General features: G+C 40.0%; 1 protein-coding gene across 9 annotated transcripts in view; it reads left to right on the top strand.

Annotated features, from left to right (window-relative positions):
- MAPK10 (mitogen-activated protein kinase 10) overlaps nucleotides 1-16942 on the top strand; it is a 603644-nt gene that overhangs the window by 258129 nt on the left and 328573 nt on the right. The window lies entirely within an intron of this gene.

Here is a 16942-nt window from a genome sequence, read left to right as displayed (position 1 = left end):
GCATCTACACAAGATTCATGGGAGGAATAGACAGAAATCACATTGCATCTTTCATTGAATATTAGACATCATTTTTGTAATTCTTATGACACATGCATTATATAGCAGTTATAATAGTAAATGCTCATAGAGCACTTACTCTGAGCCAGGCAACATCTTAAGTGCACCACATGTATTATCTCATTTATTCTTCGCAATACCTTAGAGTGAGGTAGGCACTATGACTGTGCTCCTTTTACAGATGAATAAATTGCGGCACAGAGAGATCAAGCAACCCATAGTTGTTGATGTTCAAGATCCCATAGTTGTTGATGGTGGAGCACAATCTGAGCACTATGCATCCCACTTTATTGCCTCTTTACTTATGACAGTAAAGAAACAAGTCGACTACAGTGTCTGGAGAGTGAAATTACACTGTTAGGCTAACGATTGAGGCTCTCACTGTGTCCTCCCCTCTTTCAAACCCTACATCTATTCATATGGTCAGATAGACCTGATTAAAATGAAGATTCACAAGTAGCACTATGAAGAAGAGGGGCTTCCCCGGAGGCACAGTGGTAAAGAATCTGCCTGTCAATGCAGGAGACTCAAGAACTGTGGGCTTGATCTTTGGGTTGGGAAGATCCCATGGAGGAGGAAATGGCAACCCACTCCAGTATTCTTGCCTGGAAAATCCCATGGACAGAGGAACCTTGCGGGCTACAGTCTATGGGGTTGCAAAAGAGTTTTACATGACCGAGTGACTGAGCACGCACACACACACACACACACACACACACACGGAAGAAGAGAAGGTGAGGCAGTTCATAAAAGGGGGACCTGAAGTCTCTGTGGTTGAATCTAGAAGCAAAGCCTCCAGACCTCTGTGCCCCAGATAAACTCTTCCTGTCCTGAGGTGAGATGAGAGGGCAGGTTTACTCAAGACTTCTCATCTTGTTTAGCTCCAACTTCTCCCCTTTTTCTGCTGCTGCCTTAGTTGCTGCATGATTGTCTGAAGCCCCAGGCAATCACATACATTTCCTATTTACTTATTGATAAGAAAAATCAATATTATTTATTGTCCTTTGTCCTCTGTATGTTCCTGGCGATGGTTGAAGTGACTTTGCCCTGTGTTGTAGACTGCCCTTAAACTCTGTATAACAGAATAATGCCTGACCACAGCATGTGAGCCAAAGGGCTTTGGCTTTCAAGTTCTATAGATATGGTCCAAATTTCCAATCTGACACAGGGCAATTAGTTAACAATCTTAAGACTGACTTTCCTCATCTATAAAATGGTTATGTTTTACATATTCCATAGGTTTTGAGAGGACTGAATGTAAAACATTTTTAGTATGATGTCTTGCTACAGCAGAGAATTGCATTTTGTTATTGCTATTATAACACTAAAACTCTGAAAAAGATTGGCTTGCTTTGGATCATTGCCAAGCAGTTTCATTATTGAAATAGCTAAAGAAACTCAGTTGTTATCATGGCAAATGCCCTGAGGTACTTTCAATACAATAAAATAATTTTATTTTCATCCTTATTAGCATGAATGCTCTGGGTGACCCTATTAGGCTTGGGAAAAGTAAGCTGTGAAAAGGGTTTAAGATTGTAAAGTGTAAGAAAAAAGTGAGTCTATAAAATAATACTCTGCTGTTTATTTATCTAAGTGAAATAATGTATACAGACACATTTTGCAGATTCTTAAATCCTTTGCAAATGTAAGATTAGAAAATAATTTCCATAGGAATTCTAACAAGAAGAGAAAAATGTAATTAATTAGCCAAAGAAGGCAGGGAGAAGAGGAGATCTTAAATTATATGTTAAGGAAAATAAGATTCAGTTCAGTTCAGTCGCTTAGTCATGTCTGACTCTTTGCGACCCCATGGACTGCAGCACACCAGGCCTCCCTGTCCATCACCAACTCCCAGAGATTGTTCAAACTCATGTCCATTGAGTTGGTGATGCCATTAAACCATTTCATCCTCTGTCATCCCCTTCTCCTGCCTTCAATCTTTCCCAGCATCAGGGTCTTTTAAAATGAAACAGTTCTCATCAGGTGGCCAAAGTATTAGAGTTTCAGCTTCAGTATCAGTCCTTCCAATGAATATTCAGGACTGATCTCCTTTAGGAAGGACTGGTTGGATCTCCTTGCAGCCCAAGGGGCTCTCAGGAGTCTTCTCCAAACCACAGTGCAAGGAAACCAGAATTTGAGCAGTTGGACTCTTGTTGCTCTTGTTTAGTCACTAAGTTATGTGTGACTCTTTTGCGACCCATGGACTGCAGCCCACCAGGCTCCTCTTGTCCATGGGATTTTCCCAGCAAGAATACTGGAGTGGGCTGCCATTTCCTTCTCCAGGGTATCTTCTGACCCATAGAAAAAGGCAAATAGGTAAATCTTGAGAAAGCATATATGATAAGCATAAAACTAACTGGTCTGTTAGTATTTGAATATTTGGGCAGATGAATGGGCGCTTGCATGCCAGGGAGAGGACTCTGGATGATGTTCTAGCCCCAGTGCATTCCCAGCATCAGTGCTTGGTCCCACAGACTGATTCACCTGGTGATTGAGGGAAGTAGAGAGCAGCATTTTCTTTTATTATATGTGGACTGACAATTGCAGATAAAGTGGGTGCTCTGCATCAGCTCTCTCTCTCTTTTTTTTTAATTGGAGGATAATTGATTTACAATGTTGTGTGTTTCTGCTATACAACAAAGTGGATCAGTTATATGTATACACATACCCCCTCCCTCTTGAGCCTCCTCCCACCTCCCCCTCCATTCCACCCATCTAGGTCATCACAGGGCTCTGAGCTGAGCTCACTGTGCTGTATACAGCAGCTTCCCAATAGCTATCTTTTTTACACGTGGTAGTGTGTGTATGTTAATGCTACTCTCCCAATTTGTCTCACCCTTCCTTTCCTCACCTACTCTGTGTCCACATGTACATTCTCTCTGTCTTCTGTGCCAGCTCCAGACTGATGTGCTGATATAATGACTAGTTGCAATAGTCCCTCTTCTTGGGTTGCAGACTTGCTGGATTATACAATCATGTCTAATACAGGTGTCCACCATCTTATGGACTCAGAATTTTTACCACTTTCCATTTTCCCATTCTCTCTGTGGTGTAAGGCAGTTTCTTTTTTCTGATTCTCAAACACAGAGGGGCTTATAACCCTCCTTGTTCTAGACAACCACTCATGCAAGTGTAGACAGAGACCTTGAGCAGCGCCTGAAATATCCATCTGAAGTGATTCAGGTATGATTTGCCTTTCTGGGGTGATCAAAGTAATTATCAACCTCTATCGCAAGTGCAGAAAACTGCTTCCAAATTTAATCTATGAACTTTCAGATGTTCAAGCTGGATTTAGAAAAGGCAGAGGAACCAGAGATCAACTTGCCAACATCCGCTGGATCATCAAAAAAGCAAGAGAGTTCCAGTAAAACATCTACTTCTGCTTTATTGACTACACCAAAGCCTTTGACTGTGTGGATCACAACAAACTGTGGAAAATTCTTAAAGAGATGGGAATACCAGACCACCTGACCTGCCTCCTGAGCAATCTGTATGCAGGTCAGGAAGCAACAGTTAGAACTGGACATGGAACAACAGACTGGTTCCAAATAGGGACAGCAGTACGTCAAGGCTGTATATTGTCACCCTGCTTGTTTAACTTATATGCAGAATACATCATGTGAAGTGCTGGGCTGGATGAAGCACAAGCTGGAATCAAGATTGCCGGGAGAAATAACAATAACCTCAGATATGCAGATGACACCACCCTTATGGCAGAAAGTGAAGAAGAACTAAAGAGCCTCTTGATGAAAGTCAAATAGGAGAGTGAAAAAGGTGGTTTAAAACTCAACATTCCGAAAACTAGGATCATGATATCTGTTCCCATCACTTCATGGCAAATATATGGGGAAACAATGGAAACAGTTAGAGACTTTATAATTTTGGGGGGGCTCCAAAATCACTGCTAATGGTGACTGCAGCCATGAAATTAAAAGACGCTTGTTCCTTGGAAGGAAAGCTATGACCAACCTAAACAGCATATTAAAAAGCAAAGACATTACTTGGCCAACAAAGGTCCATCTAGTCAAAGCTATGTTTTTTCCAGTAGTCATGTATGCATGTGAGAGTTGGATGATAAAGAAAGCTGAGTGCTGAAGAATTGATACTTTTGAACTTTGGTATTGAAGAAGACTCTTGAGAGTCCCTTGGACAGCAAGGAGATCCAACCAGTCCTTCCTAAAGGAAATCAGTCCTGAATATTCATTGGAAGGACTGATGCTGAAGCTGAAACTCCAATACTTTGGCCACCTGATGCGAAGAACTGACTCATTTGAGAGGACTCTGATGCTGGGAAAGACTGAAGGCAGGAGAAAGGGATGACAGAGGATGAGATGGTTGGGTGGCATCACCAACTCAATAGATGTGAGTTTGAATAATCTTCAGGAGTTGGTGATGGACAGGGAGGCCTGGAGTGCTGCAGTCCATGTGGTCACAAAGAGTTGGACACCACTGAGTGACTGAACTGAACTGAAACTTCTTGCTACATTAAATTTACCATGTGGAGGTAAAGGTAATATGGATGTACCATAAATTGCCCTGTGATTTATCATAAGTTACCATAGGATAAGGTTGATTACATTTATTCACTCAACAAACATTTACTGAGCACTACTATGTGCCGGGTCCTCTTCTAGATGTGGGGATACAATGATGAATGCAGTGGACTAAAAAATCACCTCTGACTTTATGAACTTATGTTCTGGTTGAAGGAGACAGACAGTAAACCAGAAGAATAAGTAAAGTGTATTGTATATCACATGTTGGAAATGGTCAAGGAGAACATTAAAGCAGGGAAATGGATTGGATAGTGTGGTGGAGGGTTACAATTTTAGACAGGGTGACTAGTGAAGGCTCCCTGGAGTGTTATTGAACACAGACTTCTTTTGATTTGTCTGCATGAGCATATTTTGTCTCTCTGCGTGATTCTATATTTGTCCCTTCCAAAACTATATACTTGATAAAAGTGGAAGCATTTCCCGGGTAAGTTCTCTACATCTTATCTTCCTGGATAATACCATCTGTTCAAGGGTTTGTGGGTGCCTCTAATTTTCTGATAGACCCTCCAGACAAGTTCTCAAGAATCTCTTATAGGAGAAAGTGGAGTTGTCAAACTTCAGTTAAAACATTCAGTTCTGCTTAAGACTGGGTCTCAAACAGTTAAGACCAAGTTCTAGAGTTATTCACAATGGTTTTGCTCTCCCAAAATACACAGATCACTGAAAGAAAGCAATTTAAACTTTAAAAATTATCTTTCTTCCATGAAATTGATTCTGCCCTGACTTAGAAATTATCTGACATTAATTTATAAAAGTAATTTCATGTTCTAGTTGTTTTCTAAAGGTTATTGTATGGCATTTTTTTGTTCATACATTTATTATTTGCTCTTACACTGGTTTCAACAGGAATTATGCTTGTCTTTTTATGTTAGACATTTTTTGATACGTGTTTGATTTCTTTTGACAAATTTCCAACTCAGGGGTCATCTCTGACATTTTATGAGTTGTGTAATGTATTCTCTCTTGCAGAGAGAGAGAGAGAGAAGAAAAAGGAGAGAGTGAGAGGAAAAGAGAGCAAGATTAAAAGCAAAATGATTGTAAAAATCCCAACTTATTTTTAGCCTGTCACTTCTATCTGTAGGAATACTATCTGGCTTTTTGTTACCTTATACTCTAGGGCAGGATCATTATGGGCAGGTTTAAAATTTGAAAAATCATTTTTCACATAGTGTTTATATGCCATTGTCTTCAACATATTAGCCGCAAATGGCTTTTCACTTTAGCTTCTAACAGTTTTGTGATCTTTTAATTTGAATAGACTTCTACACTTAAGATAGTCTGACACATACAACAAATTATGAATATTGGTTTAAGGGCTTCCCAGGTGGCGCTAGTGGCAAAGAATCTGACTGTCAATGTAGGAGACACAAGAGACACAGGTTCGATCCTTGGGTCAGGAAGATGTCCTGGAGTAGGAATTGGCAACCCACTCCAGTATTTTTGCCTGGAAAATTCCATGGACAGAGGAGCCTGGTGGACTCACAAAGAGGTGGACACGACTGAGCAACTGAGTATGCATGATCAAATCAAAGCATGTATCAAATTTTATCCCAGGCATTGAGTTACCTTTCACGGGGTCAGAGTTATTGAGATGACATTGGAGGTGCAGGGCTGATGTGTGGAGATGGGCAGTGACAGTAAGTGTTGTAGAGAATCTGATTTTCTACCTGTACAGATGAGTGCAGGTAGAAAGTCAGACTAGCTTATCTTTCCTCCTCTTCCCTCTCTCTTCTTTCTGTTAGTGTTGATTATCTCTCTGTGTATATACGGGCTTGCCTGGTGGCTCTGATGGTAAAGGAGCCTGCCAATGCAGGAGACCCAGGTTCAATCCCTTGGTTGGGAAGATCCCCTGGAGAAGGAAATGGCAACCCACTCCAGTATTCTTGCCTGGAGAATTCCATGGGCAGAGAAGCCTGGTGGGCTACAGTCCATGGGGTCACATAGAGTCAGACATGACTGAATGACTAACATACACATATAAATCTATACATGTATACATATACTCATACACATTTGAATGCCTGTTATTCTAGACATTGAGCTGAGAGAAGGTCTTGTCCTTGTAAGATCAGAGTTTGTGAGGCATACAAACAGTTCCCTTCATAGCATGTATCACATTTTGTAATTATATAATTTATTTTAATATTAACTTTAAATATTTAAATTAACATAAGAAATATTACTGAGAGGAGGGCTGAAGCATTTTTTGTGAGCGTATTATAAGAGTACTGAATATAGTTTAGGTGTCAGAGAACATCTCCTTGAGTAAAGTTGGCTGGGTAGGAATTATCCAGATAAAGGAAGGATGTTGGTGTAGTGGAAGAAGGTTTTAGACTGAGGAAACAGCATCCGTGACAGTCTAGAGGTGACAAAGATTTGAAGAGAGAGAAGAATACAGATGAGACTTAAGAAACATGCAGGGTCCAGGTTCCGTCATGAAGAGCCTTACGTGCCATATTCATTATGATGTAGAAGAGCTGGAAGTGAAGGGTTGGAGGCATGATCAGATTTGAGTGTTAGAAGAATGCTACCTTTGCCATATGGAAAATGTTTAGAGAAGGGTGAGTTCAATGGTGAAGAGACAAGAAGGCTGTTGCAATGGTCCAGAGAAACATAGCAGCACTCTGGACTCACTGCTGCCGAGTTAGAAGATAAGAGGATGGTTGTGTTCAAGGGATATTTAGGAGGAAGATAGAATCTGCAGGACTTGTCTGCATTTGGAAGATGAGGGAATGACAGAGTCAGACACGATCCCTGGTTTCTGGCTTGAATGACTGTGTAGGTGGTGGTTGCTGTTTTGGAGAACGGGAACACTGGAGGAGGAACAGGCCTGGAAGAAATATGAATTCATTTGTGGATGTATTGAATTTAAGATATCCGGTAGGCAGCTGCATATGGACATTTAAAGTTTAAGAACTAGGTGTGGGCTGGAGATGACTTTCAGGCTTTATCAGCAAGTAGCAGGACCTGGTAGCTGGTAGGGGGAAGGAGAGAATCTAGGAACAAACCTTGATAAACACAAACAAAGTGGGACCAGAGAAATAGGAAGAAAACTCTAATGAAAAATGACAAAATCTAAAATGTATATGGCAGTTCCTGTGTGTGTGTGTGTATGTGTGTTAGTCACTCAGTCATGTGCTACTCTTTGCAACCCCATGGACTGAAGCCTGCCAGGCTCCTCTGCCCATGGGATCCCCCAGGCCAGAGTACTGGAGTGGGTAGCCATTCCCTTTTCCAGGGGATCTTCCTGACCTAGGGATTGAACCCAGGTCTCCCAAATTGCAGGCAGTTTCTTTACCGTCTGAGCCATCAGGAAAGCCCCCTAGTTACTGTGGGCCAGGCACTATTTTATGTGCTTTTTCATATATTAAATCAATTTAGTCATCTTGACAGTTTGGTGCTACTGCTATCCCTCATTTTATGGATGAAAAATATGTGTGGAGTCTAAATGAGGTTGTGTGCCTTACAGATTGTCACAGAGCTGGTGTCTGTCAGAGCTGATTTAAGCATGGGTGATCTGACTTCAGAGATGTGGGCTCTTTCCCTGGGTCTTTATGTTCTTCTGAAAGCTGTGGAGTTGTGTTGCACAGAAACTCTGGGCAGAGAGGGAATCTAGAGCCACGTCACTGCCTAGAAGCCAAGGAAGATCAGGGCTGAAAGTTGTCCATTACATTTAATGACATTTGCCACTAACAAGAACTTGTTTACTGTTGAGATGGCCTAAGAAGACAGATCAAAGGCTGAGGATCTAGTGGGAGATGAGGGGCAAAGACAGCTAGTGTGGAGGGTGTTGTCCTGCAGTTTGACAGGGAAGGTGAAGAGAGAGGTGTTGGGAAATTCTAGATGGCAGACTTGGAATAGGAAAAGAAGTCACAGAAACAGCTTGATTTTGGAGTAGAGCAGCGAGGGGTTCTTTATGATGGGAATACATTTGAGAAGCATTGCTTTTTCTAGAAGGCTTCTCAGGTGGCTCAGTGGTGAAGAATCTGCCTGCCAATGCAGGAGATGCAGGAGACTCGGGATCAATCCCTGGGTCAGGAAGATCCCCTGGAGGAGGAAATGGCAACCCATTCCAGTATCCTTGCCTAGAAAATTCCATGGATAGAGGGGTCTGGCAGGCTGCAATTCATAGGGTCACAAAGAGATGGACGTGACTTAATGCGCATGCTTTTTCTAGAAGGAGGCAGGTATGACCTAAAATAATCATCAGGCAATCCTTGATTATAAATTAGAGTTCTGCTGCTTTTTAAAAATCTCCACAGCCACACAGTAATTAGTTGATTGCCATTATCCATCAGTCGGCAGCATTAAATTTGGATGCTAAATCTATGGCCTTCTCTCTTGAGAACCTTGGGAACAAATACAGGATAAAATTGTAACCGGACATAAATAGAGTACTCTCACCTAGGACAAATGACAATTATATTTTAGTGCATTTCAATCCACTTGGTTGCTTCTTTCATTTATTACAGATGGCAAGAATTGCCTTGAGGAAGTTTCCCTAAAAATCACTTTTCCTTACAGCTTCAAGTCAGGTTTGGTTTTGACCCTAGGCTTTTGTCTTTGAAGGTCAGTTGGACCATCATCTCTGCTATGACCTCCAGACTATTATGGAGCTCTTGTGAAAGATTTTGGGGAAAGTTGCAGGATGAAGTGGCCTATTTGTCTATGGGAGAATAGGGTACAGAGAAATGTCACAAATGCCAGAGTGGTACTATGTTGTGTCAAACCACACCAGTGCCTTCATAATAAAGGTAGGATGGAACGTGTTCTTTAATGTTCTATGGAATTTTATGGGTGGCATTCTTTCCTTATTCCATTATGCATGCATGCTAAGTCACTTCAGTCATGTCCAACTCTTTGCGACCCTATGGATTGTAGCCTGCCAGGCTCCTCTGTCCATGGGATTCTCCAGGCAAGAATACTGGAGTGGGTTGCCATGCCCTCCTCCAGGGGATCTTCCCAACCCAGGGATCGAACATGCATCTCTATGTCTCCTACATTGGCAGGTGTGTTCTTTACCACTGCCTCTACCTCGGAAGCTCTTTTCCATGATAGAGAGCTGAATTACAGATTTCTTTCTTTCTTTCTTTTTTTCTTACTGATTCTCAAAGATGTATTTGTTCCACAAGCTTTTCCCCTATCTAAAATCCACAACATGAGTTTGATGAGTCTGTGAAACTTTAGAATATATATATAAATCTTCCCAATGGGGGAGAATGATTTATAAAATGATGCATTTAAGTGGAGGGCTTCCCTGGTGGCACAGGGGTAAAGAATCTGCCTGCCAAAGCATGAGACACAAGAGACATGGGCTTAATCCCTTCGTCCAGAAGATCCCCTGCAGAAGGAAATGGCAACCCACTCCAGTATTCTTGCTGAGGTAATCCAGCAGACAGAGGAGTATGAAGGGCTACTGTCCAAGGGGTTGCAAACAGTTGGACACAACTGAGTGATTAAGTACCGGCACGAGCATTTCAGTATACAGTTGTATTTAATGTAAAGTTTTATTTAAAATAAAGCTTATTTAAGGTTTTTTTTCCCCAATTATTTTTATTAGTTGGAGGCTAATTACTTTACAATATTGTAGTGGTTTTTGCCACACATTGACATGGATCAGCCATGGATTTACATGTGTTCCCCATCCTGAACCTCCTTCCACCTCCCTCCCCATCCCATCCCTCTGCGTCATCCCAGTGCACCAGCCCCGAGCACTTGTCTCATGCATCCAACCTGGACTGGCAATTATTTAAGATTTTTTTTTTTAAATTATTTAAATGTAAAATGCGTGTAAGAGTGGTTTTATTATCTTAACACTTTAATTTTGTTATATTAGTTTCTGTTGTTTTAAACATCTATAGTATATTTGCATATTACTTAAAGAAAAAAATAGTGTGCCATAAATAGAGTCTTGCTACATGGGTGTACCTTTTTAGGAAAAAAATGTAAGGTTATCAGTTAATCATTTCAGATGCTAAAATGGGTCCCAAGGGAAAAAGAAAGCAAGATTAATGACAGAAAGACATAGTTAACGATTAAGTGAATTTCAGTTATAAACCCAGGAAAAGCATAGGCAAAACCAGTTAAAGAGTCCTTTTTTCTTTAGGAGTAGGTAGTATTTTTTTCCTTCCAAACAGGCTTTGTAGATAATTATACTTGCTGAATCATTTGTCACACTGCGCATTTCCTCATAACTGTGAAATGTATTTCATGAGGTCCATTTCATGATTGATTTGTTGCTCTTAAGAAAAAAATGCCCGAGCCTTTCCCTGTTGAAAAGCCTTCAACGACTTGTTTGCTTGACGAAATTCTCGGTACAGAGTCTTTGTCGAAGGAAAAACGCAGCGATGAAGCCAGTTGAGAACACGTTTCTTTTCAGTTCAGCGAGGTCGTGAGAAGGAAGGAGCGCCTGTCCTTTCAGGTGGCGCCTCTGAGGGTCCTTTTCTGAGAGTCATAAACAGAAGTGACTCTTTTGTCCCTTGTTTGGTTTGTTCTGATGAGACTCTGTTCTTGAGTTTACAGGCTGGTAGAAGGGTCCAGAGGGGACTCTGGAATCACATTCAAACTGGAACTTGGCCACACAGCATGTTTGAGAAACTTCCTGTATTCAGAGGAAAGTGCGGAGCTGCCCCGTGTTCTGCGTCTTGCCCGTGTGCTGTTAGGCGAGGGGAGCGGCATTCCTTCTCTGCTTCTGCTGCAGTCCGCGTTGTATGGAGTTACCTACACCTTTGCAAAAGCCTGTTTTTCTGGCTCCTGCTTTGATGAACTTGAGGAAAGCTATAGATTGTCTTTGATTTTAAGAACTTTCCTGGTAGATTAAGTCAGCCTTGAGAGAGGAAGGCATTGTTCCTATTGTCTTCACACTTCACTTTCTAGCTTCCTTGTAAAGATGAGTTTTTAGCTCAGGTATTTATATATATATATAAAAGTGAAAGTTGCTCAGTCATGTCCAGCTCTTTGCAACCCCATGGACTATAAAGTCCATGGAATTCTCCAGGCCAGAATACTGGAGTGGGTAGCCATTCCTTTCTCCAGTGGATCTTCCCAACCCAGGGATCCGCCTGTGATGTGGGAGACCTGGGTTTGATCCCTGGGTTGGGAAGATCCCCTGGAGAAGAAAATGGCAACCCGCTCTGGTATTCTTGCTTGGAGAATCCGTGGACAGAGAAGCCTGGTGGGCTACAGACCATGGGGCTGCAAAGAGTTGGACACGGCTGAAGGACTTACCCTTTCTTTCTTTCTTTCACTTTCATAGTGACCTGAACTCTCTGCGTTTGTAGATTTATTTGCAAGCCATTCATAGCATTGGTAAACTGCTTGCAAGTATTTCTGTTTTCTCTTTGATAATTTTTTTCAAACCTTTTTTAAAAATTCAACAAATACTTATTGAGTAGCTAGACATTGTGTTATAACTCTAGGATGAAAATGAATAGTATACAGTTTCTACACGTGATCTCTTGGTACCCAGAAAGAACACCAACAAGTGTGTTTAACATATTTAATTAGCTTAATATTTTGACAAAAAAATTCAAACTTCTACCCGTCATTATTGACCATGTTGAGTCAACGTAGAAATGGAAGCAGCCCATTTAGTAGTGATCCCTGTAGCTTCTCTGAGTTGCTACTAGAGTTTCTCCCAGGCGTGGAAGAGCGGATAGAGAAACACAGTGACAAAGATGAAGTTTATCTTGAGAGCCTCCTGCTTGCATCTGTTTTTGATTCACTTGTGAGTAGCTTGTGAATCCATTAGGGCAAGGAGTTTAGCTAGCAGGTGCCTGAGGTTCTCAGGAACTTCTGCTTGAATACAAAGAAACTGAAATAACTGCCATATTATTATTGTATCAGTTCTCATAGAAAGATACTGATTATTCTGAGCAACACAGGACAATACACATTTATGTGCATCCTCATATGTGTAGATCCTCATTTTCAGGCAGAAGGACACCTATGCACACACACACACAGCGGGGTACACATATGTTCCTCTGTGCTGTCTCTGGTGACCCCTCATAACTGAACTTTCCTGAATTAGTGATGTAAAACCCTACCAAATGGAAAGTCTAGAAAATAGTTGCCTCTGTCAGTCCTTATCCAAGTAAGATTTGTTTTACTCTCTTCATTGCTTATTAGATTTACCACTTTGGACACAGCTGCATTTGAAAACAGTAGAAGACTTTCTTAAAATCGGAGTTTTTCCAAACAGGTTCAGTCTTCCTCCCTCTCTTCCTCCCTCCCTCTCTGTTTCCTCCTTCCCTTCCTTCCTTCTTTTCTTCATTCATTCATTTTGGGCAGGTAGAAATGAGGTGACCTGTAGAGACCAGAGAGGTAGGTTATTCAGCAAAACTAGGGGAAGAAAAGACAAATTGATGAGTTGGGATCTCTGCAGAGGGGTCTGACAGGAGGTGCAGTGAAGAATGAAGTGATGACAGCAGGCCTGGAGGAGAGAAGTCACACTGTCGTAAGCCCCAGACAGGGATCTCTTTTTGCTGAGCCTGTCCTTGCTCGTGGTAACAGGCCGTGGATATTAAAAGGCATCTTCCTCTTTATTACACAGTACTGGTTTCCTGCTTAAATAAAATTGTAATATAACAATGCAGTTTAGTATCGAGATTAATTGCATTCTTAAAAATCTCTGTAGTAGTAATAATCTGAAAAGGGGTAGAGCTAAGAGATCAGCGAATTAAAAACTTATATTCATTTATCCAGCTGGTTATGATATGTTTAACTATGTTTATATTTGTGGAGTGTGTTTGATTGTAAATAGAGTTTATAACACTTAATAAACACTAAATAAATATTGAGAGTTTAGAAAAAGTAGCATTTAAAAATGTATAGTGTTATGCTACTTAATGAAGCATTATGTAAGACATTGCAATCATATTGTCCTTCAAAGGACAATATTCAATGCAAGAGTGAAACTTGTAAATATTTAAGCATTTGCAAGAGAAAGTAGGGCTATAAGTAACTCAGGGAAAAGTGTCAAACACTATAAAGTAGAATTCCTTAGGATTTCAGTGGTTAAAGTGGTATGTTGGCACTGACTAAAGGAAAAAAATTATATTTTTTAAACTTCAGTGTGAGATCATTTTTTAAACCCTGAGCAAGGATAATCTATGTAACAGTCAAAAACAAAAATCATGGTACTGTGTATTTGGTAAACTTCTCTTGGAATACCCAAGGTTTCCAAGATTTGTAAAATTTAATAAAGTATTTGACTTTCAACCAGATGGATTAGATACCACGTGAAATAAAAAGATGCCTCCTTGTACATCTACTCCCTCTGCACAGTTATAAAAAGGTTCTTAAAATAGATTTAAGAATGCTGAAAGTAATATAATAAGGAACAAGGTGGTTAAATACTTACACAGTGCAGATTTAAAATCAAGTAACTGTATATATTTCCTGTGCTCCCAGGCACACTTATATAATTGTTAGCATAAATAGTTTACTCCATATTTCATTAGTGATTTTATCTCCCTACTGAATGTGGTTGACTTTTAGTTCTATTATTTGTTATTGCTTAATTTCTTTTCCAGTGGTGAAGAGAGCTATAGACTTGTACTTGGTAGATTTTTCAGCTATTTTGTTTAAAAAGTCTAGTGTAAGCTGACCGCATTTAACTCCAGAGGTGTAGTACTCTAAAAGGAAGTTAGGCTACTGTGTGGTGGGCTTCCTTTTTCAGTGTTTAGGAGGAGTTGCAGGGGGAAGGGAGAAGCTACGAGAAGCCATCTCTCCATTAAATCTCCTCTTAACCACGACTGCCTCAGCTCAGCCCCAAACCACTGCAATTACCTCCCTCCCAGACTCTGCCTCAGCTCTGTCAGAGTGAATTTTTGAAAAAAGATTAGATATGTCATCCCTGCTGACATGTATCCAGAGGTTCTCCCATAAAGTCCAACTTTCTTACCACAGTAACCAAGTCTCTTTATATTCTTGCCTGCCACATTTCCTGATTTCCTGGCCTTTGTGAATCTAAGACTCTGGTTGTTCCCTGAACAAGCCATATCCTTTCTTTCTTTTTTTAGCTGTGCCACGCAGCATGTGTTGGATCCCTATTCCCTGATCAGGGGTTGAACCCAGGCCCCCTGCATTGGAAGCAAGGAGTCTTAACCACTGGACAGTAGGGAAGTCCCCCGTCTTTTTTTCCTGTTTCCATGTCCTTTCATGCATTTCCTTCTGACTGGAGTCTTCTGTGCAGCTAATTTCAGTCTGTGACTGGGTAAGTCACATTTATTTTGCAGTGTCCCTGACTCTGTGAAGAGCTTTCCAGGCATTTTTACACCCAGCAAAAATAATGCTCCCTTTTCTTGTTCCTCATAGCTCTTTTGAGGGAGACAGCCTCAGAGACAGGGCTGTTTTCTTCTTACAGTCCTCTGGGCATGCTATATGAACATGCTAAGTGCTCAATTAATTCTGGTTGACAAATGAATAAATTCTATATAGACTTTTTGCTTTATAAATTCTTTATGTATTCTTTTCTCAGCAATGATTTACCCATTTGATACTGGTTAGATATGTACTAGGAATCTTAATCAAACAATTGTTTAAGCTAAGGAAACAAGGTGAAATGAATTAATGTGCAGCATTTTGCATTAAATTACTTTTTACTTAGCACTTCTTTACATTGCAACTATAATAAAAATTACAATGTTCTTATATATGTATTTTGCAACTTTAAAATATATACTATAATATTATTGACTGTAGTCACCAGGCTATATGGTACATCCCTTTATTTATTTTATAACTGGAAGATTGCTCTCTTGATCTCCATACATTTCGCTGCCCCAACCAAATCTTTTTCCTGCTGGCAACCACCCTTTCATCTTCTGTGAGTTTTATTTTGCTAGTTTTTTTTCTTTACATTTCATACAGAGGTGAGATCGTATGGTATTTGTCTTTCACTTAGCATAATATCTCAAGGTCTAGCCATGTTACTACTGCACATGGCAATATTTCCTCCTTTTATATGGCTAGTAGTATTCCATTGTGTATGTATGTACCACATCTTCTTTATTCATCCATCAATGGACACTTAGGTTGATTTCATATCTTAGTTATTGTAAATTTTGCTGCAGTGAACTTAGGGCTGTGTATATGTTTTCAAATTAGTGTTTCCATTTTCTTCAGATTAATATCCAGAACTGGAATTTCTGGATCATATGGTAGTTCTCATTTTAATTTTATGAGGAACCCACAAACTGTTTTTCTTTTTTTCTTTAAACTGTTTTTCATAGTGGCAGCACCAGCTTACTCTTCCCCAATCTTTTATGTTTTTGAAGTCACATTTTACCTCCTTTTTATTTTGTGTATCACTTAACATTATTTTAGTTATAATTATTTTTAGTATTTTTTGTGTTTTAACCTTTGTACTATCTTCCTAAGTGATTAATTCACTAACTTTACTGTATATATTGACCTCTATCAATGAGATTTATACTTTCATATGTTGTCAACTAATTAATGTTCTTCTCTTTTAATTTAAAGAAGTTCCTCTAACATTTTTTGTAAGGCCGGTTTAGTGGCAATGAATTCTTTCAGCTTTTACTTGTCTGGAAAATGCTTTACTTTTCTTTCAGTTTTAAATGATAACCTTGCTAGCTAGAATATTTTTGGTTAGTATTTCTTCTGTTCAGCACTTTGAAAATATTGTTCTACTCTCTTTTGGCCTGCAAAGTTTTTGCTGAAAAATCTGCTGGTAGTCTCATGGGGGTTCCCTTGTACGTAACAAGCTGTTTTTCTCTTGATGTTTTAAAGATTCTCTCTCTATTTTTTTTCTCTCTCTCTATATTTTTAACTGTTGACATTTTAATGTGTCTTGGTGTGGATCTTTTTGGATTCATCCTACTTAGATCTTTCTAGATTTCCTGGAATTGGATGTCTGTTCTGTGCCCCAGCTGAGAGAAGTTTTCAGCTGTTATTTCTTCAGAGTCCAGAGTGCTAACCATTACACTATGGAATCCACAGCTGTTATTTCTTCAAATATGTTTTCTGCCCTCTTCTCTCTTTTCACCTTCTGGAACTCCTATAATACAAATGCTATCTGCTTGATGTTGTTCCATGTGTCCCTTAAGCTATCTTCATTTTTAAAACTTCCTTTCTTCTTTTTTCTGCTCTCTGTATAAATTTCACTGCTCTGTCTTCTAGATCACTAATCCTGTCTTCAGATTCATCCGGTAGAGTCTGCTGTTGAACCCTTCTGGTGTATTTCTCAGTGCAGTTAGTGTATTCCTCAGCACTGTGACTTCTGCTTATGACTATTACTTTGAGCTGTTTATCAGGTAAATTGCTTATCTCTGTCTCATTAAGATTTTCTCCCCTGAGGT

The sequence above is a fragment of the Cervus canadensis genome, chromosome 26, assembly GCF_019320065.1.
Source record: "Cervus canadensis isolate Bull #8, Minnesota chromosome 26, ASM1932006v1, whole genome shotgun sequence".
NCBI lineage: Eukaryota > Metazoa > Chordata > Mammalia > Artiodactyla > Cervidae > Cervus > Cervus canadensis.
The sequence above is the reverse complement of the archived record's forward strand: the minus strand, read 5'-3'. Positions and strand labels throughout refer to the sequence as shown.